Here is a 25,055-nt window from a genome sequence, read left to right on the forward strand (position 1 = left end):
CTCACCTTTGAGGATGAAATTAACCCTTTTCATCATTATGCTCCACATGAAGAGCCAAGTGAGGGGGTAGGGGAGGATCATGCAACTTGACCTTATGCTTAACTTCAGAATGCAGATTTGAAGGTGGATATCCCTGAGTTCGAAGGTAAGATCAAACTAGATGACTTCATTGACTAGTTGAATACTATATGCATCCTTGAATATAAAAAAGTTCCAATAGGTCTGTAAATGGAGTGAACTCCAAGCGAATTTAAAGCAAATCAGACCATATTCGAATTTGAATTCGATTTCAAAAATAAGTAAATATTCGAGTTCAATTCGATATTCAACGAATATTTAAAATTATAAACCAAACTCGAATTCGATTATATAATTGAATATTCGATATGATTTGAATTTGGCAAATTCCTAGCATTTACATTGAGAATACTAACTTTGAAAGTAGAGGAAGAAACAATTTCTGTATTGCTATGCCATATGAATGACAAAGATAGACAAATTACAAGAAATAAAGGAGAATAAAAAACCAATAAAAATCTAGAACAAATGACCAAATCTCTAGTTTGTATAAAAAAAATATCTTCTTGTGACCTATGATTTTTCCCCCAAGAGGCCCAGATGACTCATCTCTGCCATAGACCTCTATAGACCATCGGTCGAGTCTCTGATAGTCTCAACGCAATCTTGCATTGCCACAACCTCCCTAGCTTCATTCTATGGCTTTTTGATAGCTCTATCACCATGGTTGAAGTGGAGCAAGCACTTTTGTGAAGGAAACGTTCATGGTGTCGTTGATAAATGAGGACACATGCATGGATGCATTCATTGGCAAGGCTGTGAATATGAGCATCAAGACTTTAAGTAAGAGCCCCACATTCTGAACCTTGCCTAACTCAACAGACTTGTCAAGACCTCACCCTAACACTCAGGCCAATAGAAGTCGAAGTTGAAACATCTGATGTTCGAGCTATATGAAACCCCTTTGTGATTTTTTGGTTCTCATGTTCGCTTCCTCAAACTTTATTTTACAAAGTAGTTGCAAATAGAAAGAAAGAGAAGAGAAACGATTGAAAAGGGAACTTGGGAAGGAGACGATAGATGGAGATGGAATGCTTCGACAAATGAAAAAGTAGAAAAATGAATAGTCTTGTCAAGACCAATAATCAATTGCATTTGGGGAATGGGGACACAACTTTACACACAAAGCAATAGTTTTATAACCTCGGAAATTGGATATAGCTTTACACGCAAAAGTTAACTTATGAGACATGGGTGATTTATTATATATAATATTATATATTATATTATAATAATTGAATTTGAATATTTATCGAATTGAATCACCATATATTCGAATTCGATTCGATAAAATAACCAGTAAGGAAAAATATTTGAATTTGATCATTAAATTAATCAGATTAGCTGAATTTGATTTATCTCAGATTTTGAATTCAAAATCGATTAATTGGATGTCGTTGACACCCCTAGTTCCATATCATCAAAAGATAAAGATTGTAGCCATCAAATTAAAAAAAGTATGCACTTGCTTGGTGGGAGCAATTAAGGGTTTGAATAAAGAGAGATTAAACAAATAGAAAGTCATCACATGGGAAAAAAATGTAATTGAGAAAGAAATTCCTTCCTAAAAATTATCTTCAAAAGTGGTAAACACAATTATACAACTTGCAACAAGGTAAAAGAACCATTAAATGAATATACATGAGAGTTTGATCTATTTACCATGTGACATGGAGTGATTGGACCAAAGGACCATACCATTACATGCCTCATACATGGACTATGCAAGGAGATACATGACATAGTGGTTTTGCAGCCTTGTTGAACTTATAATGATGTTTACAAGTTGGCTATAAAAGTGGAGAAATAACAAGCAAAAAAGTCTAACTTGTCAATTGCAATGTCTACCATTAGTAATGATCAACTACATCAAGGGAAAAGCAACATATAAAGCTACGTGAACCGGTATATACAAATGTTGCATCAAGTTTAAGTCGACAAGGTGATCTAAAGGGCAAGGCAATAAAATGTTTCAAGTGCCTAGGTTTTGTCACATAGCATCAGATTATCCAAATAGAAGTTTATAAATTTAGTCGAGGAAGCTGAATTTGTAAAGCCAAAAAAAGAAGATGAAATGTCTATCCATGATGATTTTAATGATCATCCAGGTGATGACATCACTTGGAGTGACAAAGGAGAAGCTCTTTCACTAGGTGTATAATTGACACTACACACGTTGAAGACAATGATTGGTTGCATTACAACTTCTTTCATACAAGGTGTACATCATGAAATGGTATGCAACCTTATCATTGATAGTGAAAGTTGTAAAAATGTAGTTTCACAAGAAATGGTTGATATGTTGAACCTAAAGACTAAGAAAATATCAACTACCTATAAGCTGGCATGGTTCAAGAAAGGAAATTAGGTAACTATTGTTAAACATTACTTAGTGTCCTCTATTGGCAAGAATTATCAAGACAACGTATGGTGTGGGGTGGCACCTATTGATGTTTATCATCTTTTGTTGGGTATATCATGACAATATGACTGAAAAGCTCAATATGAAGAATTCAAGAATACTTACACCTATTGAAAAGATGGCATCAAAATAATCTTAGGTCCATCCAAGAGGAAGTACATTCCTAAGACTACTAAGGGTGAAAGTACCAACTTCCTTACCATTGGTGAGTTTTTGGAAAAATCCAAAAGGATATAAGCTTTTGTTATAAAATAAGAAAATACTGAAAGTTCTATTTCAATAGTACTTAAGCCCTTAATGAAATAGTATTTTGATATTATTTTTTATGAAATACTAGGTGGATTATCACCAATGAGGAATATTCATCATATTGATTTCATCCCAAGTTCAACTTTACCAAACAAGGCAACTTATATGATGAGCTTAATGAACATAAAGAGTTATATAGGCAAGTTGTGGAGTTATTGGAAAAAAGGTTGATTCGTGAAAGAATAAACCCATGTGCAATGCCAACTCTTCTAACACCAAAAAATGATGGAACATGGCATATGTGTGTAGATAATAGAATCATCAACAAAATCACCATTTAATACAAATTCTCATTCCTATGTTAAATGGCATGTTAGATATGTTAACTAGTTCTCGAATTTTTTTCCAATATAGATTTGAGAAGTTATCATTAAGTTAGAATCAAGATAGAATATGAATGGAAAACTGCATTTAAGACCAAAGATGGATTATATCAGTGGTTTGGCTTGTCAAATGCACCAAGTACATTTATCCGCTTGATGAATCAAATATTTCAACCCTTTATTGGTAAATTTCTTGCATACTTTGATGACATATTAGTATGATGAAGAAGAAGAAGAATTGGCTCAATGGACTTGTATTAGTGCAAATTTAGGAGGCGCTTGGCAAGTCTTTTTAGGAAGATCTTCCAAAAGCTCAAAACCTTAAAAGACTGACGAGCTTTCAAAGGTAGATCTTTAAAGACCAAGGACCATTTGGTTGTAATTTTTTAAAGATCTTTTTAAAAGCTAGAAAGACTGAAAGACCGTTTCGCAAGCATACTTATCAATCCCTCTTACATACATGTTAAATGTTATGTGCGGGACCCAGTAACATTCAAACATGCAAATATTACTTATGGACCCCATTTACACATTTACCTACACAAAATATTAAAATAGACCGCACTCATGCATTTCCTTATACATGATAACAATGTAATTCCTATCCACACATTGACATATGTGGTTATCATCTATGGGCTCCACTTGCACATTCACTTATATAAAATAAAAAATCAATGTGAGCCCACATAGTTTAACATGAATATTTATTTCTAACAAATAGTTCAACACAATCTAATACATTCATCAAATAAAAACACAATAAGTTTAACAAAAAAAACACTAATTGTGTTACCTACCTTCTCTTAATGTTTCTTGGCCGAGGGTGAATTATTCTCAAGTTGTAATGTTCTACTATCTGGAACATGATTTCATCTCGTACTAATTCCATTTGTCTACATGCTTGAGACCCAACACTAATTGTTTCTCGCTTTCTCTTCAAAAATCATTTTTGTTTCTCCTCTAAATTCCAAAACAGCTTTAAGCTTCCTTTCTATTTCCCCACTCAGCAAGATTAGATCAAGGAACTGCAAAGGCAAATTCAACTTGATGCCAACCAAACCAAGGGCCAGTTACTAATGCTCAAACAATAGGTTACTTGAGTTGTTTAATTCGAAGGATCCAAGAAAAAGAGATTGTTTGAAAACTATCCTGCATAGGATTTTTGGTTTATTCATAGGCCCTTCATCCAGAAGGTTGTCAACAATATATTTTACTATTTTGTCTTTGAAATAGAATGCCATAATGGAATTGTTGAGTTCTTGAAGATTTTCTGTAGTGTAATTAGTAGGTTTGCTTTACCACTGAAGGAGGAGCATAGATGTTCTTGTGGAAGGCTTTGATTCCTCTACACAAGCCAAAATGTATGGGTGTTTACCTTCAGTAGTTGTTCTATTGTGTTACATAATTTATAGAGAATGAGCCAAAATTGACAAGTAAAGGAGCTTTTGAAATATTGGCCTGTAACAATTAAGGCCTTTAAAAGTTGTTGTTATGGGTTTGGAGATTCAAAGCATCAATAATGGCTTAAGCCTTAAGGCCCCATAGGCCCATGAGTTAGTATGCATTCATTATCATAAGTTGAAAAGAGAATTTCATTAATCATTCAATGAATCACATCTGCAAAATTAAAATAAGGTCTAGTATCCTCATCAAAAAGCCATCTTAACTAGACATCTAGTAACATAAAATTTTATTATTTTATGAATTGGCCTATGAATGATTATTGTGGGAAAATCCTGTAACTGTAGTAACATGTTAAATTAAAAGGTGAGCATTTTCCTTCAGTTGCATTTCAAGAAATTGAGGTAGTTTTTTTTAGTATTTCAAGGGAAAACTTGTATCATTTCAAGTGACATGAATTCATGGACAACGATAAGAATAATGAAAGATCTATGGCAATCAATTATGCCAATTGCAATAAGAATATTGTCCAAAACTAATTATCAACAAGACCTTTGAGAGGGTTCTACCTAACCTAGTTGATAGTCTTGGTTGAGTCAAACCCCAAACCTAGGGTCAAATCACATCTTAAACATTATCATTCCTAACCATTAACCACCGACTCATTGACTATCAAAATAGAAAACAAAAAGTAAAACATACATTTTAAAAGATTACAATAAATGCTTAAAATACTTGTGCATAAAAAGCAACAAGTCTCTCACTTTCCTATTGTGATGCATTGAACAATCAAATCCATAGGCCACCAAAACCAATAACCACTTGGAGAATTTCCCTTTGCCTTGACTTGCTCAAAGCCAAGATTCACCCTATTATCATTGAAAATGATTTAGCACTTATGCAGGATTACAAAATTGCAAAATGAATCTGATAGCAATTCCATAGTCAGCAACCCAAAGAAGAAAGATGAGAGGCTATTCCAGAAATGATGACTGTAGAGTTTGTTGTTTCCCTCTCTCTCTCTCTATCCTTTTTGTACTCATTTCTTTTATTTTCTTTGTTTTGTTTTTGGGAGGAGGGGTGGGTGGGTGTAAATGTATTTTCCAACTCAAGTACTGTTTAAATTACTATAGCCTTTAAGATAATTAAACTTGTTTCCATGATACCACAAACTACAAAATAGTAACTCTTAAAATATGAAATCAATGACATAAATTATAAAACTTCCACAATCTAGAAAAAAAAAAAGCTTGGTTTATATTCAACCTCTCCTATGGTTTTTGTCAAATACTAAGACCTCTCCTTAGGTTTACCTATTTACTCAACCGTAGGGATGTTAGTTGATTGGGTTTAGTGGTAAACCCACATTGACCCAACTCTTTTGGGTTAGGGTCAGGTCAACTGTAATGAGGTTGAGGTGAATCCATACCAAAACCAACCAATTAACATTGTAGAGTTAGTTGAAACATTGCAGCGTTGAAACCCACCACTGTATATTCGATTAGTTTTTCAATATGATAATGGAGGTGGATTAGTTTTTCAATCTGCATGCCCACTACTAGTATAAATGATCCCTATGCACCCCTTGTAGTTAAATCATCTTCCAACCCATCAGCAAATCTCATTTTCCTTTGGATTCTTTTATTCATACCACTGGTTAAACACTCTATCATCTTCATTTCATCTCCATAAGCCCATCTTACTGACTCCATAGTAGTAATAAAGGCATTATGACTTCAAAACCCCAACTAATAATTAACACACCATTTGCTTTGGATTTATACTTCTTACACATGCCTAATAGACAATGCCTATTCTTTCAACCTAACTTAGAACAGAGTGAAGATGAAGAGATCAATTAAGAATTAGGGGACTCGGGAAGAAGCCTCAGCAATAAGTAATTGTTTTATTATTATTCATGAATAATACATCTAAACTATTCATGCATGCCCCGAGTAAAGCATATCAATATTTCCTTGTTTCACCCACCACCCTCCACCAAATTCCATTTTCATCCCATAGCTCACCATTACGATAGGCCTATAACTACTATAATAAACAAGTATACAACAACCTTAGAATATCCAGAGAGAGCAATAAATAGAAACTCCAATATCCAAATTATCAAACTAAAACTCCAACAACCTTAGAATAAAAGAAACCCAAATTAAGGATTCGTTAGCTCATTCCATAGAAAACACCAGAGAATCATCATCATCAATCCACAAATAACACAAGTTTTCACATCCATGGAAATCATAGAAGAGCGAAGTGAATATAAACTAAAGAAACAAAAAATATTCATCCATATTTAGGGGAAAACAACCATTCCTTTTTACGTTGGGAGAGACAAATAGATTTTGGACTGTTGGACTGTTGGTTTTCATCCAAATGGTGTCGGAATGTTGGTTTACATCAATGATTTTGGACTCAGCAAGTAAGGAATAAAAAATTAGCAGATTATAAAATTTTGCACAATAACAGAAAAAATTATGATATCGGAATGTTGGTTGATTGGTTTCAATTTTTTCTGAAATATATCATGTCCTTCTGGCATCATATATATGTTTTAGCAATTAAGTTCACTGCTCTACCAAAAATTACTATTTTCTAGTAAAAAAAAATCAGGGTTGAAGCAAGACTTCTGATTGTTTGTTGGAAACCTAATTCATATAAATGACTTGGATTGTGTTTTATTGTGATGAGTTATCATTCACACAAAGGAATTAGAGAAGAGAGAGAGTCATTTTGATTTTTAGGAATTAGCAATTAAACTATCCATGTACAAAGAGAAGTTTGAAGAAGAGGAGGAGGAAGAGGAAGAAGAAGTAGAAGAAGAGCGTTTATTACCTACGTCGATTCTTCTCAGTGGTCACTGGAGGCAAAGTTGCTCTCACCGATTGAAATGGAGAATGAAGGAGGTTTTGATCGACCACTTTTCGAATTTTTGTCAAAATGCATAAGAAAGATGAAAGCTCAAATAGATCGTAAGCTTCAATTGGAGCTGGAGCTTTTAGAGCCTTTTTGAGATATTTTCTTTTGGTGTAACGGGCTTTCTCAAGCCAAACAGAAAAAAAGACCATTTTTGGTCTATAGGGTTTCTAAAAACCCGAATGATCTTTCAAAAAATACTTGCCAAACAGGGCCTTTGAGCACCTTAGCCATGTTCTGCAAATGTTGTGTGAAGAGCAACTATATTTAGCACTATGGAGGTCAAAGTGATGGGATTTGAAATATTGAAGGAACAATATCCAGATGTCCCTTATTTTGATCAAAAATATGGGCAAGTTGTCAAAATGGAGCACATAGAGATTTTATTAAACAAAATGGATACTTGTTTCATGGTAATTGATTATGCATTCCAAAATTTTCACTTTAACAAGCCATACTTGTAGAATTACATGGAGGAGGTCTTGGTGGATACTTCGGTCGTGATAAGACTCTGAATTTGGTTTAAACGAGTTTTTATTGGTCAAAAATATTGAAGGATGTCTCTAAGTGTGTACAATGTTGTAGAATACTAAGCTTTACACATCTTTGCCAATTCCAAAAGCACTTTGGGAGGATGTCTCAATGGACTTTGTATTAGAATTACTAATGATAAGAAGAAGAATTGGCTCCATAATAATTGTGGTGGATAGATGGTTGCCTTCAACAAGACATTTGATGCATCTCATATGGCAAAAGTACACTTCAAGCAGATTGTGAACATTAGTGGAATTCTTAAAACCATTACTTCTAATTGAGATTCAAAATTCATTTGCCATTTTTGGGAGATTCTATGAAAAAAAGGGACTAAACTACAATTTAGTAGTTCTCATCACCTACAAATTGAGGACAAATGGATGTTGTTAATAGGACACTTGGAAATTTACTACGGAGCTTAGTTAGCAATAACAAACACCAATGGGATTTGACCCTATCACAAGCCAAGTTTGCATACCGTTGGCTGAAAAATAGATCAATTAGAATGTACCCCATTTGATATTGTTTATGGTCAAATTCCTTACAACCCATTAGATCTTATTTCATTGTCTATCACCAATAAAGTTAGCAAACATGTTGAAGACGTGGTAAGCTACATCAAGGAATTACATGCACAAGTTTAAAATAAGTTCACACTAATGGACCACTCTGAATTTTGAAATGAATTGGAGAGAATGCCTATGATTTTCTTGGTGACATGGATGTCTCAACTACATTTAATGTTGCAAATCTACAACTCCGATGATGATGATCTTGACTCGAGGATAAGTCTTTTTTAACCTAGGGAATCTGATCTAGAAGCATTTAATGCAAGAGACATTGAAGGAATATGCAATTCCTTAATTAATGAGAGATTAAAGAAGGTTATTAAGAGTGTATTAAAGCTTCAATCATAACCTATTTTGGGGAGATGAAGGGACCTATATCTCGTTATATTTAGAGGAATATTTATGATACTTATTAGGAGGGATGAAAAGGTTGTGGGTTAAGATTTTGAGTTAATGATTAATGATTGATTGTTAAGCCTCGGCTCCCAATATAAATGCCCCTACCCATGTAGTGCAACTCATTCAAAATTTGAGTTTCCTTTGAGTAGCCTTATAGTTTGTTTCCTCTTCTCTAGCTTTTGAAGTTAGTGAAGTGCAAAGCTAAGTTGAGTGAGTGCAATTGTCTTATGATTTCCCTTCTTGCTCCATTGCATATTTTGAAGAGCATTCAAGTTCTTTAATCCCTAGTCCTTGATAAAAGATTTGGGTTACATTAGACACCTGGACCCATAAACTGAGAATGGGTTTGGGTCCATACTATCATAGACTACATGCTCGCATTACTTCTTAATTCTACCACTAAACGTAAGCCAATTAATGATACCTAAAAACCTGAGGCTTGATCCAATATCTAATACGATTATATCGAATTTGAATAGTATATTTATGTAATCATATTAGATTCAGATTTTGTAATCTGCATCCGATTAATAATCAAGTTGGATTTGGATTTGACTTATTCTAATTTGATTAAAATCCAAATATGATTATACTATAATATTTATTGATTTTAATATATAAACTTTATATAATTATATTTAAAATTATATAGGAATTTATATATATATATAATAAATTCAATATATATATTTACAATTTTACATTAATTTATTATATATAAAAGTTGAAAAGTAATTATTTTTTTATTTTTTTTATTTTAAAAAAATTCAAGGGAAATGGGTTATATCCATATTCGATCCATTCGAATTAAAATCTAAGGTCTTCAAGTCCAATTGAATTTCGAATCAGATTCAGATGTACAACACCCTAACTAATCATGTGAAATTATGATTTGTTTTTTTACCAGTAGATGTTGATTAAAACATAAATTTGTTGTTGTGTATTAGGCTCAGTTTGGAAGGAGTGCAAATACAAATACGTAGAGTGCAAAACTTTGTATTTTGTATTACTAGTAAAAGTGTATGTGCATTGCACATGGCAATATCAAATGATGATGATGATGATAATAGTCAACAACCAAATGACCTTATTGGTTGAACCATTAAGCTATTTAACCAGGAAAATGGACTATTATTATGACATTAATTCATTTTTTTCTTTGTATTTTAGCCACTTCTATCTTTACTAACAATAATTCTTATTTTTCAAACATATTTTTGTTTAATATGAAGAATATATAATATTAATGCATGTTCGAAATTTTTAATAAAATTAAAAAAAAAATCTATATTTTTGTTTTTTACTATTTAATTTATGAGATAATAAAAAGTACTTATTTACCAAGAGGAAATGCAATTCCAATATATTGTTTGAATGTTGGTTTTTAATATTGTGGTCAAATCAATTATATATATATATATATATATATATAATAAGTTATTTATATTGCATTTTCGTAAATTTCTTATATAATGAAAATAGTTGAAAAAATACTTATATTTTTTGTTTTTCTTTGTTTCAATTATTATATTTTCTTTTCCTTTTAATAATTTATTATTTTTTAAATTAAATTGGATCATATCATATTCGGATATCCAACATATTCAGATTTGAATCAATATTTATGAGATCCGATCAGATCTTTGGATCGTATCAAATTCAAATATACCACGATTCAATTCCGATTCGATCTATTTGCATCCCTACCAAACCACTTGCCTGCAATGACCTAGCTAAATAAATCAAGGTTCAAAGTATCGACACGTATCAGCCCGTATCGGCCGATACGTATCGTTCCGGCACCCCTCCGGTACACCCCTACAGTGGGTGTTTCGGGGGTCTAACTAGTCCAGGGGATGGAGGAGACCTAAACTGGTTGCAAAAAAAAAAAAAAACATATAACAAAGGGTATCGATACGCCCCTACCGGCGTATCGAGCATATCGATATTTTGAACCTTGAATAAAATATCATTGAACCATTTGACATGGTTAGTGGCACCATGTGTTAGACAGTAATTTTCTTTATTTTTATCCCATTTCTATCATTAATGAAAATAATTCTCATTAATCACACTTTTTTTTTATATGATGAATATATAATATTATAGAATATACCCGAAATTATTTACAAATTTCTACATTTTTTAGAATTTTATGTATTTTATTATTTAACAATAACATCATGTGTTGATCCTTTTGACATGGATAGTTGAACCACTAACCCATCACTTGGATGGAAAAACCATTTTTCTTTTCCGGTTGATTTTAAATCATGTATTATATTTTCATCATCAATAAAAGTAATTCCCATTTCCGCATTTATTTTTGCATGTGGTAGTACCAAATGATGATAATGATAATAACCCGTAACCAAAGGACTTTACTGGCTGAACCATTAACCTATTTATCCAGGAAAATGGACTATGATTAAGACATTAATTCATTTTGTTCTGTGTATTTTAGCCATTTCTATCTTTACTAACAATAATTTTCATTTTTTCAAACATATTTTTTTTAATATGAAGAATATATAATAATTAATGTATGTTCATTTTTTTTACAAAATTTATAAAAAATCCTATATTTTTATTTTTTATTATATAATTCATGAGATAATGAAAATTACTTATTTACCAAGAGGAAATGCAATTCTAATATATTGTTTGAACATTGGTTTTTAATATTGTGGTCAAATCAATTATTTATATATAATATATACTATTTATATATAATATATGCTATTTATTATTTATTTATAAATATGTTATTTATATTGCATTTTTGTAAACTTTTTATATGATGAAAATAGTTGAAAAAATACTTATATTTTTTGTTTTTTATTTCAATTGTTATATTTTTCTTTTTCTTTTAATAATTTATTACTTTTTTAAAAAATTAAATAGGATTGTATTAGATTCAAATATATGACATCTTGATCGGATTCAGATTCGAATCAATGTTTATGAGATCCGATCGAATCAGTGGATCAGATCAGATTTGAATATACCATAATTCAAATATGATCTTATCTGTTTGCATCCCTACCAAACCACTTGCTTACGATATCCTAGCTAATTAAATTATTGAACCACTTCACAAGGTTAATCGGGTCATGTGTTAGACATTAATGCTTTTTTATTTTAATCCTAATTTTTAACCCATTTTTATCATTAATGAAAATAATTCTCATTAATCACACTTTTTTCTATGATGAATATATAATATTATAGAATGTACCCAAAATTATAGGCAAATTTCTACGTTTTCTAGAATTTTATGTATTTTATTATTTAATAATAACATCCATTTGATATGGATAGATTAAACCATGTATTCCATTTTTATTTTCATTGTCAATAAAAGTAATTCTTCTTTTCACATTTATTGTTGTTTAATATGGTGAATACATAACAATATAATTGTATCAAAATGCTTTATACAAAACTTATATTTTTCTTTTGTTTTATATATGTATGTATGTATGTATCTATGCATTTAATATTCATTATTTAGTTATGACATCATAGATTGACCCATTTTGATCCGGAATGTTAGATCATTGACCTACCTACCATCTAGATATGGAAATGGTTTCATTTTCAAACTGGTTTTAAATTTTGCATTTCATTTGTATCATTGATAAAATAATTATTGTTTATCATACTTGATGGAGGATGATTTGACCCGACCTATGAAATGATGACACATGGACCTAACTCAGCACAGGCAACAGCTCAGCATCATAGCCTGATCACGGCTAAGTAACGAGCCCATAGAGCAGCTCGCTATATCATAGTTCGCTGTAGGAGGAGCTCGCTACAACACAAGCTTCGGGTCCCCCCGAGCTACCCCGAAGGGGATACTCCAAGACTGCTCCAGCTCGTGAGCTAGGGAAACCAGCTCGCTCCAGCCCCTAAGCGAATAAGTCACCCTAGAGAACAGCCTTAGTAAGGGTAACCTCGAAGTATTCATAAGCTCGCTACAAAGTAGCTCGCGAATGAGCAGCACGGACGTTTCTCAGGAAGCTTCTACCAGACAAACCGTACCGATCAGACTACGCCACGTCTCTTGACTGATGGCGCAGTCCCTGTCCTTTCGATAGTCTGCACCCACGTCTCTCAGCAGGCGGAGGCGTGCCTGCCCCTTTAAGACGTGTCACTCATCCGAGCAAGAGGTATGTTGCAACGATCACCTGCGCAGCCCTGGCAGGTAATGGCTGCAGTAGGGGCCCAGTGGCGCTAACACTCGATTTGACAGTAATTCCCCTATAAAAGCCCTTGAGGCAAAGGGGAAGAGAGATCTCTCAGACTTTTGAGTACTTCCGCACTCTCATATTCTCAACCTGAGTCTTTACTTGCTCGCGAGCTAATCTCTCGAGCATAGTGATAAAACGCAACCTACACTCTTAGCTTTCGCACTCTCGTTTTTCTCCTTCCCCAACGTTCTGACTTAAGCTTCGGAGCATTCCCACCGGGTAAATCCCCGAGAATCCTTCTTTTCATCTTCTCAGGTGTCATCCGTTGCCCACAAGGAGCCAGTCAGCATCCAGCTAGGAGTGCCCAGATCGTGCCGCATCATTTAGCACCGTCTGTGGGAAACGCTTCTAAAAGCCTTCCTCCAAGCTTTTACAACACTTTTCTTCCAAAAACTTAGCATTCTTCATGGCTTCTTCCAGCAATGCCGGACGTGGCAACAGCCAGAACACTAGTGGGGAGCAGCCCCAGCTTCCTACTGTCTACATTGGACAGTTTACCGTCCCCCTCACCGTGGATGAAGTCCCCAGTCTGAATGTGCCTCTTACAGTGACACCCACCATTGCTCCGCTCCCTTCTACTGTAGGAGCAACCTTTACTGAACCCTCGGTTGTGCCCCCAACGGCCAACCTGAACCAACTGGAGGACTTAGTGCAATGCATGCGGGCCATGCAGGCTCAAATGCAACAGTTCCAACAGTTTCAACTCTACCAACAGCAAGTGTTGCACCAGGTTTCCCAGTACCAATACCAGCAGCAGTTTCCCTCTCTGCCTCAGGCCCAGATGTCGCTTCCACCTCGGCACCCGCCCACGAAGCAGGCCAAACCAACCCGACGGAGTGAGCGGCCTCGTCGGGAAGAAGCCTCCTAGGTCCAAGATCCAACCAAGAGCCACGCCTCTTCTCGTCGAAAGAAAGAGAGGCCGGCTGCCATCTCGGAACCCGCCTCACAGCCTGCGAGCGGGTCAGGGGCCTCTCACCCAACAAAGCCCGTGTCACCACAACCTTCGCAGTTCGAGCTCCCGTTAGCGGACAACCCGTTCGAGGTCCTAGCAGCGGGCTATAGATAGGGCCCTTCGGTCTAGAGCCGTCACCAGCAGTCTGAGCCTATCGAGCTCGGAAACACCGAGGCATCAAGCACCAACGCCGAACCAGCAAAGCAGCAGCGAAGATGCCAGCGAGCTCTCCGAACCGCTTCCAGAGCCTCTCCCAGCTCAAAGGAAAGGAGGAGGTGTGCTCAGCTAAAGTGAAAGCTACCCCCCTCCTCTCGGTTTCTTCCCCGTTATCTCTAGAACTCCTTGTTGTCCCCATGCCAAAGGATTTCAAACTCCCTCCTCTGGACAAGTATGATGGGTCTTTCGATCCAAATGACCATGTGGACGCCTTCCAGTCCCAGATGCACCTGGCACGGGCTAGCGAGTCCTGCATGTGCATGGCCTTTTCCACTACTTTCAAAGGAGTGGCCCGCACTTGGTACCGGAACCTTGCGCCAGGATCGATAAGAAACTGGACGCAGTTCGTGTAGGTCTTCACCTCCCACTTCATCACCAGCAAGAGATGCCCGCGAACTCAGGAAAGCCTCCTTGGCATAGTGCAAAAGGAAGGGGAGTCCATCCGGAGCTACATCAAGCGGTTCAATGATGCTTGCTTGTAGATACCCGACCTGGATCCCGCAGTATGCCTCACAACAGCTAAGCGAGGTATCACCCATAAGGAGTTCAAGTGGCACGTAGTTGTCAACCAACCCAAAACCGTAATCAAGTTCCTTAAGCTCACGGATAGATTTATTGGGACTAAGGAGGAGATCAACTAGAAGGGCGAATAGACCCGAGAAAAAAGAAAGAGGGAACCAGAACCCCCGTCTCAGGGCGACAGCAGGAAGAAGAAGTACATAGCTCGGGGGGCGAGGCCAGTCCAGCCCTCCCGAGACCCAGCAGCAGAAAGGGACTACACGCCCCGCAATACAAAACGGCCGAGATCCTCACGACGATCAAGGACGCTCCGTATGTGAAGTGGCCACCTCAGCTGAAGGCCGACCCTAGCACCCGGAATAAAAATTTATATTGTAGTTTTCATAAAGACCACGGTCATAGTACCGAGAGTTGTAAAAACCTCTGCGATGGATAGAAGAGCTCATCCGTTGTGGATATTTACGAAATTTTGTACAAAATAATAATAGTAATAATAATAATAAAGCAGGTCGACAGGGGAAGCAAGGCAGAGACGCCCCCGAATCCAGCCGACAAGCGGAGCAACCGTAGAAGCAGCCCCCCGAAGAGAGACCAGTTCGAGGGATCATCCACGTCATAGTCGGGGAATCGATTGTGGCGGGTTGCACTTCAGCAGCAGCCTGCGCGTCAGCTCGTGAATCCAGCAGGGAAGAGCAAAACCCTCCAAAATGGCCAAGGACAGAAGACCCCATCTTCTTCACAGAGGACGATGCGCGCGGGGTCCACTACCCTCATGACGACGCGCTCGTCATAAAGATGAGGGTCAACGACTTCGAAGTCAAGCGAGTCCTCGTTGATTCAGACAGTTTGGCGAATATCCTCTTCAAAGCGGCCTTCGACAAACTCCAGCTTCAGGAGAGCGACCTAAAGCCCGCAAACACTCCCTTGGTTGGCTTCAGCGGAGAGGAAGTTTGGCCCCTAGGAAGAGTAACAATACCTGTGGAAGTCGGCACCTGGCCTAGCATTGTAAGGCTCGACCACGACTTCTTGGTGGTCGCGACCCCCTCCCCATACAACGCCATAGTAGGTCGACCGATTACCCAAGCCTTACGGGTTGTGGTGTCTACCTACTACTTGGCCATGAAGTTCCCCACGGACTTCGGTATCGGGGTAGCGCGGGGTGACCAGCTTGAGTCCCGCAAGTGCTATATTGCTGTCGTCAAGGGAAAAGCTAAGGTGGCTGACGACCTTGAGCTAGAGCGACCTGTGGAGCAGAGCGAGGAACGAGCTGCGCCCACGAAGGAGACTGTCTCCATTCCGACCTCGGCAGAGGACCCTACCCAAACGCTTCAGATCGGCGCTTCCGTCGAGGAGCCCCTGCGGTTCGAACTAGTACGCTTTTTACTTAAGAATTTAGATGTTTTTGCTTGGTCCGCGGCAGAAATGCCCGGCATAGACCCCGACATTATAACTCATAAGCTTAATATTGATCTTGTAGTTAGGCATGTTAAGCAAAAGAAACACAACCTAGCCCTAGAGTGGTGGAGGGTAGTCGACGAGGAGGTCGGGAAGCTCCTTGCAGCCGATTTTATCAGGGAAGTCCATTACTCAAGCTGTGTGGCCAACCCCGTTCTGGTGAAAAAAGCTAACGGTAAATGGCGCATGTGCGTCGACTACACCGACCTAAACCGAGCTTGTCCAAAGGACTGCTTCCCACTCCCCAGGATTGACCACCTAGTGGACGCGACCTCGGGGCATGAGTTGCTGAGCTTTCTAGACGCCTACTCGGGCTACAATCAGATCAGGATGAACCCAACAGACGAGGAGAAAACTACCTTCATAACCGAGCTCGGCCTGTACTATTACAAGGTCATGCCCTTTGGGTTAAAAAATGTCGGGGCGACCTTCCAAAGACTTGTAAATAAACTGTTCGAGTCGTTAATTGGCTAAAAAGTGGAGTGTTATGTAGACGACATGGTCGTCAAAACCCAACTTTCTGGTGATTTAATACAAGACTTGAACTTAGTTTTTGAAATTCTGCATAAATTCAGTATGAAGTTGAACCCGAACAAGTGTGTCTTTGGAGTCACTTCAGGTAAATTCTTAGGGTATATTGTGAACCGGCGCGGCATCGAGGCCAACCCGGACAAGATAAAGGCTATCTTAGATATGAGACCACCTCGGAAAGTGAAGGAGGTTCAAAGGTTGAACAGTAGAATAGCCGCTCTGAGCCGCTTCATGTCCAAATCGGTAGACCACTGCCTGTCTTTCTTTAAGGCAATAAAAAGCAAAGGGTTCAAATGGACCCAAGATTGTCAGCTCGCGTTCAACGAGCTCAAAAGGTACCTCACCAGTATTCCGGTTTTAACCTGGCCCGAAGAGGGCGACGTTTTAGAGTTGTACCTCTCGGCCAGCGACGAAGTGGTCAACTCGGTACTAATAAAGGAAGTAGATCGGGTCCAATGGCCCATCTACTATGTTAGTAAAGTGTTGCAGGGAGCAGAGACAAGATATCCAAAGATAGAAAAATTGGCCTACGCACTGATTATCGCAGCCCGAAAGCTCCGCCCGTACTTCCAATCTCATACTGTTGTCGTCCTCACCAACAAACTTCTGAGGCAAGTTTTACTCAAGCCCGAGGTCTCTGATCGACTAACGAAGTGGTCCGTTGAGCTCAGCGAGTACGATCTCCAATATAAGTCGCGATCTGCTATCAAAGCCCAAGCCTTAGCAGATTTTGTTGTAGAATGCACTTTCGGCTCCGAAGTCCCCAAGCCAGTTGAGCCCGAAGCCCCTAGCTCGGGCGAGCCCGAAGCTCCCAGGCCGGTCGAATCTGAGCACTGTGAAGTTGCAGCCAGTGTGGCATCTCTCCTACATGGCCCAAGCGGCACAAAGTTGGAGTACGCACTACGCTTCGAGTTTGCGGCATCCAACAATGAAGTAGAGTACAAAGCGTTGATAGCTGGGCTAGCTCTAGCCAAAGAAATGAAAGCCAAGCACATTATCATTTGCAGCGACTCCCAGCTCGTGGTCAATTAGGTCACAGGAGAATACGAAGCTCGCAAACTGACCATGATTGCTTACTTAGCCAAAGTACAGGAGGTCCTGCTAAGGCTGAGGCCGACGCCCTGTCCCAGTTGGCCAGCACCAATGATAACACCATGAGGACCGTGTACATAGAGGACCTTCCTCGGCCTAGCATTCTCGGGGGGGCTGAAGAGGTCGCTCCCGTCGTTCAAGCAGAGCCAAGCTGGATCGATCCGCTCACGAGCTTTCTGCTACACGGGACCCTCCCTGTGGACCGCAATGCCGCCAAAAGGGTAGAGCGTCAGGCGGCCAAATACGTCATAATAGACGAACGGCTGTACCGAAGATCCTACACGCTCCCCTACCTGTGCTGCCTGCGACCTTTCGAAGCCGAGCTTGTACTCCACGACACTCATGAAGGTCTGTGCGGCGGACACTTGGGGGGCAGGGCCCTCGCCCAAAAATCACTACGACAAGGGTACCACTGGCCAACAATGAAAGCAGACGCCACCAAACTCCTCAGAAAATGCAACAAGTGCCAGAAGCACGCCAACATCCATCATCAGCCCGCTGCCGACCTCAAATACCTCACCAGCCCATAGCCTTTTCATAGTGGGATATCGACATACTTGGGTCGTTCCCACCAGCGACAGGCCAGAGGAAGTTCCTAGTGGTAGCAGTGGATTATTTCACCAAGTGGGTAGAAGTTGAACCTCTTGTAACAATTACAGTCTGAAATGTCCAGAACTTCTTTTGGAAGAACATAGTGTGCCGCTTTGGTTTACCTCGACTGCTAATCTCTGACAACGGCAAGCTGTTCGAGGACATAAAATTCCAGAACTGGTGCCAAGAAATGGGGATATGACAAAACTTCACTTCGGTCGCACACCCTCAAGCGAACGATCAAGTAGAGGTTACGAACAAGGTTATTCTTCGCGGACTGAAAGCGCGCCTAGATCGAGCTAAAGGACTGTGGGCAGACGAGCTACCGAATGTTTTATGGGCCTACTGAACCACAGAGAAGACCACCATAGGAGAAACTTCCTTCAATCTCACTTATGGCACCGAAGCAGTCATCCCAGTTGAAATTGAGATTCCCTCGTTACGACTAGAAGCATTCGACGTTAAGGCAAATGAAGACGAGCTACGTACCAACCTCGACCTACTCGACGAAGTAAGGGACCTCGCATATATCAGGGCTGCAGCTTACCAACAAAGAATAGCCCGATACTATAACGCCAAGGTCAAGAAGCGGAACCTCCGCGTTGGTGACCTGGTCCGTTGGCAAGCTCGGACCGAATTGGGAAGGAACATACGAGCTCGAGACCCTCGAAGGGAAACAAGTACATCGGGCATGGAATATTGTCAACTTAAGACAATGTTACCTGTAACAACTGAGTAGACCACGAGTCACTCCCAGAGCCTAAGGGCCAAAATGTCGAGCTAATACGACCTCGGTGCAATGAGACCCAGTCGCCTCTATGGTATGGGCGAACTACTAAGTAGACTATGAGTCACTCCTAGAGCCTAAGGGCCAAAATGCCGAGCTAACACGACCTCAGCGCAATAAGACCCAATCGCCTCCACGGCATGGGCAAACTTCAAGGGCAGACTATCTCACCCCCTCAGCCTAAGGGCTAAAACACCGAGCTAATAAAAGAACTCGGCACCAAGAAAGACTTAGTCGCTTCAGTGGCGAAGGCAAAGTATGAAATATCAGAGACGTTGGCAGCTTAGGTCCAAACCCCACGAAGCATGGCTCATCTCGGCACATTGGTTAAACCAAAGTATAGGCAACAAACGTGTAGTTCGGGCATACATGGTGACCACTCCGTGGTATACTATAGAGATGCCTTAAACATAATTGCCGAAAGGTCTTATTTTAGGCATGTAGCCCTAACAGCTCGAAGTGATGAGATCGCTTTAGCAAAAACAAAAAGAGCACACCGTACTTGGAAGAAAAGGGAAACTTCATTACTGTCTCAAAAAAAAAAAGAAAAAACAAACAACAAAGCAGCAACTGAGCTAAAAAGCTCAAAAAAGTCTGATAGAAAATAAAAGGGCACAATCGCCCAACAAAAGATCCTTTCAAGACCGAGTTTATGGCACCCAGGAGCCACCAAAAGTCAAAGCAGATGATCAAACGCCGCCGAAGCCTCAGGGATCCACCACCTCGTCCTCATCATGCGGAGAGTCAGGCTCATCTTCCTCCACCTGGTCCGTCGTCTCGGGAGACAGGCCCTTCATAGTGATGCCGTCGAGGTTGAGCCCAGAGAATTTCTTCCGGACCAACCACCAACAAAGCTTGAACCTGGAGCAGTACGAACTTGAGCCATAATCTACCTGGAGGTCATGATATTCCTGGGACTCTTTGAAGTCCCAGACCGCCTTCTCTCGCTCGGCCTCTACCATGTTGTCAAAGTTTCGAGTTCGGTCCAAAAGAGTGGACTCCAAGTCCCGAACCTGTTGGCGAAGGAGCTCCCTCTCCGCTGCCACCCTTGATGACTCCTCCCTGTAGCGCGCGCTCTCTTCAGAAAGCCTGGCAATTTGCGCCTCCTGGTGTCGGACGAGCAGCTCCTAGGACTCGCTCCCCTTGCGAGTGTGAAGGAGCTCGCCCCGAGTCTGGTCGAGCTCGCCCTGGAGCTTCTGAATGTTGGCCTTCTGGTTACGAGTGTCGCAGGAGTGGACATGCGTCTGGAGGGCCATGGCGTGTATGGTGGTGTTCACCTGCCAACAAGAGACTGGAGTCAAAGGACAACAAAAAGGAAGGAAAGACGAAGAAGAAGAGAATGACCACTTACCACCATACAGTGAGAGGCGGCAAGTGCGGCAAGATCCCCAGGCTTCATCCCTCTCCACTTAGCAACCTTTTCGTTGCAGATTGCTCTCCGGCACCTCCGACGAGCCACAATGAAGTCATTTACGCCCTCCCAGTTCCCCACTGGGAGCCGCAGATAGGGAAACGACTGAGAAGGACCCGAGGGGACTACCCCTTGCTGCGGGAGCTCGCCCTCCTCGAGGCTGGCCCCGCCAGCACCTCCTTCGGATGGGGGTGGCGGAACTTCGGGCGGCAGAGAGGTGAAGCCTGGCTCAGCAAACCCGAACTCAGTACCCCAGAGGGGGGAGTCTGGTCAGGGCGCGACCTCTTCACTTTGCGCCTCTGGTTCCTTGAAAGAAGACGACGCGAGTCAACACCAGACATGATGGCTGCCAAGAAGAAACCATAAGGTATTAGTCCGGTAAGAACAAAGTATATGTATATACACAATATTGTGACAAGGTATTACGCAACCTAAAGAGACAACCTACCCGGGCTCAGGTCGGCCTACACGAGCTTCTCCTCGGTCAAGTAGTCCGAACAGAGGAAGCCTACTGATGCCTAGGACAACATCGTTTTTTGAAATTCAGAGTCCAGCTCGACCCTGGAGTCCTAAATGGCACTCCTCCAAGAAGTAGGGAAGGGCCACCCCTCAGGGTTGCGGACCAAAAAATAATCCCGCTTCCAGGCGGGAATTTTATTCGGTGGCTCGTGTAAGAGGTTGTAGCCACGACGAGGGGAGAGGTAGTAAAGACGCCTCTCCGGTGGAGCCCCGGGGTGGCATTCTTTATACAGAGAATAGCAGAAAAGATGTCAAGGTCCAAAGGAAGACAGTATTCACAGCACAAGGATGTCCCAACCATGTTCTGAATGGCGTTGGGATGAAGCTGATCGATAGTGATGTTAAAATGGTTTAGCACCTCCAGTATCAAGGGGTGTAGGGGGAGACGTAGGCCAGCCTCGAGCTGCTCCTGGTAGATGACTATCTCGTTGGGGTTGTGCTCCCACGGGAAGTTACCGGTGGGAAGGCAGTAGACAAGGTCCCCAGGAAGGTGAAAATAGCTTATTAGAGACCTAAGTCTCCCCGCTGTCATAGAGGAAGGGCCGAAAGTATCAGGTTCCCTTCCCCGAGAAGTGGAAGCTCCGTCACCAGAGGTCTGCCGAGCCCCTGGGACATGTTCCCATGCTCCCCCCGAGCCTAAGGGAGCATCATCATCCTAGCCACCACCCCGGTGGTGAGTATGGTACGGGTACCTAGACATGATTGACAGTAATCGAGACTCACCGGAAAAGACGGGACGAAGTAAACTGAGGAACTCGAATAGACTTGACAGATGCGCGACCTCAGAATCCGAAGACAACAAGATGGCGTGAGAGAAAGTGAGACCTAGAGGGCCCTCCTATTTATAGTCTCCGCGCCTCCGAATCAATGGCCCGGATTAAGGCAGATCTGACGATTTGCAGGTGTGCTGACCGCACGCCTTCTGAAATCGAAAAGCGATTGGCTGCACGTCTCCCATGATTGAGGTAACGACAGTTGCACGACATCCGGAGTTAAGAGCCACCTCAGCACATTTTTAGAATACGAAAGGTCAGAAAATCTCTCGATTCCCACGAACGCATTTAATGTGAGCAGTCAATCAAGTTTGAATTTCGGTCAAATCAGTCCATCATACTTCATGAACTCCTTGTGCTAAGGCAACACTCTTAGCTCAAGGAGTGGGGGGCAATTGATGGAGGATGATTTGACCCGACCTATGAAATGATGACATGTGGACCTGACTCATCACGGGCAACAGCTCAACATCATAGCCTGATCATGGCTAAGTAATGAGCCCATAGAGCAGCTCGCTATATTATAGTTCGCTGTAGGAGGAGCTCGCTACAACACAAGCTCCGGGTCCCCCCGAGCTACCCCGAAGGGGATACTCCAAGACTACTCCAGCTCGCGAGCTAGGGAAACCAACTCGCTCCAGCCCCAAAGCGAATAAGTCACCCCAGAGAACAACCTTAGTAAGGGTAACCCCAAAGTATTCCTAAGCTCGCTACAAAGTAGCTCGCGAATGAGCAGCACAAACGTTTCTCATGAAGCTTCTACCTGACAAACCGTACCGATCAGATTGCGCCACGTCTCTTAACTGATGGCGCAGTCCCTGTCCTTTCGACAGTCTACACCCACGTCTCTCAGCAGGCAGAGGCGTGCCTGCCCCTTTAAGACGTGTCACTCATCCGAGCAAGAGGTACATTGCAACGATCACCTGCGCAGCCCTGGCAGGTAACGGCTGCGGCAGGGGCCTAGTGGCAGTTACACCCGATTTGACAGTAATTCCCCTATAAAAGCCCTTGAGGCAAAGGAGAAGAGAGATCTCTCAGACTTTTGAATACTTCCGCACTCTCATATTCTCAACCTGAGTCTTTACTTGCTCGCGAGCTAATCTCTCGAGCACAGTGATAAAGCGCGACCTACACTCTTTGCTTCCACACTCTTTTTTTCTCCTTCCCCAACGTTCTGACTTAAGTTTCGGAGTATTCCCACTGGGTAAATCCCCGAGAATCCTTCTTTTCATCTTCTCAGGTGTTGTCCGTTGCCCACAAGGAGCCAGTCAGTAGCTAGCTAGGAGTGCCCGGATCATGCCGCGTCAATACTTATTTTTGTTTATATTATTAGTTTATAATACCAAGGTTTTTAAAACTGACCGGGAGAACAAACCGGTCAGGGGTCCGGTTCCCAGGTTGAACGGTCCGACTGTTCAAACCGAACGGTCGGCCTGTTTTGACAAAAAATAAAGAACGGTCAAAACCGTTCGAACGATTCGAACAGTTAACCGCTTGGGTCAATAGTTTGCTAACCAAAATCAATGGTTTTTGGGAAAAATCCAATTTTTGGGGAAAAACAGAATCAGTCACCTGACCGGTTCCCAATTTTTCCGGTCTAACCGTCCGATTTTGCAAACCATGTATGATACTATAGATCTGCCCAAAATTATTTCATATTTTTTTGTACTATTCTATTTTAAAAAATATATATGTATATATTTTTAATTATACGTCATGGGTCAACCTATTTGACCTGAAAGGTTGAACCACTAACCCATCCCCTAGATAGGAAGATGGTTTAATTTCCCATCGGTTTTAAGTTGTATATTTGATGTCCATCATTAATAAAATTATGTTTATTTTATCATAGCTATTTTTTAATATAACAAATATATAATAATAGAAATGTGTCCAATTTTTTTCAAAATTTCTTTTTTTCTATATTTTTTGTTTTTATTTCTAATTTTGTATTATTTATTTAAGACATCATGAAATTATCCATTTGACCCAAATGGAAAATATGATTTCATTTCTAAGTTTATTTTAAAAATATAAAATTTCATTCTATTAATATTTATTGTGTATGGATTTATTAGTGGAATTTAATGATGATAAACAAAAGTACTTTTTATATTTCTAAATTTATATTATTTATTTATGACATCATGAAACTATCCATTTGACCCAAATGGTTGAACTACTTACCCACCACCTAGATGAAAAATTGAATTTCATTTCTATGTTTATTTTAAAAATATAAAATTTCATTCTATTAATAATTATTGTGTATGGATTTATTAGTGGAATTTAATGGTGTTAAACAAAAGTATAAATGTTGGATTCAATGAGAGAGAATGTGATTTATTTAATGATTTAAATGTGAGACTTAATGAAAGGTAATTGAATGTACTTAATGGTAATCTTTTAATTACATTTTCTTCCCTTTCAATAAAGATGAACTAAATTCAAGATGAGGGGTATTTCAGTAAAGAAAAATTCTAGAAGCCAATACCTCCTCATTCACACTTTCATAAGTAGTATAGATTTTGTATGTATTTATAGTGTACGTATTTGTATTTATACTCGTCCCAAACTATGCTAATATCTCCATGAATAAAAAATTCAAGGTGTGCAATAACAAAAAAAATTCACGGTACTCACCACCTCACCACCGCTTATGTCACAGAACGATGCGAATTATATTAATGAGGAGCACCAACAACCAAGGTTTCAAATTAGACAGTGTGGATCGATGGTAATGAGACATGATTCATTTATTAGACAAGCGAACATATCTTTGAGGTTTTCAAAACAAATATCATTGTAGCAATCATTCGTGCTTTTAGGGAGATTAGTAAGTGTCTACGTGCTTTGCACGTGGTAATTATAGATGATGATAATGACAGTAACAGTGTATTCATAAATTTCTACAAACACATATTTTTATGTTTTTGCTTTTTATTATTAATCATATGAAAATTGCAAAATCTAAATAGGATTGC

General features: G+C 40.1%; 1 long non-coding RNA gene across 1 annotated transcript; it reads right to left on the reverse strand.

The window, feature by feature from the left end:
- Nucleotides 1-370: 370 nt before the first annotated feature.
- LOC104596204 (uncharacterized) lies at nt 371-7,785 on the reverse strand. The gene is made up of 2 exons (XR_735009.3): nt 7,387-7,785; nt 371-5,405 (listed from the first exon to the last, which is right to left on the reverse strand). It is a non-coding gene; the product is annotated as an uncharacterized LOC104596204 (long non-coding RNA).
- Between the last annotated feature and the right edge of the window lie 17,270 nt (nt 7,786-25,055).

Source organism: Nelumbo nucifera, chromosome 1 (genome assembly GCF_055504915.1).
Source record: "Nelumbo nucifera cultivar China Antique chromosome 1, China Antique-T2T, whole genome shotgun sequence".
In the NCBI taxonomy this organism is placed as follows: Eukaryota; Viridiplantae; Streptophyta; class Magnoliopsida; order Proteales; family Nelumbonaceae; genus Nelumbo; species Nelumbo nucifera.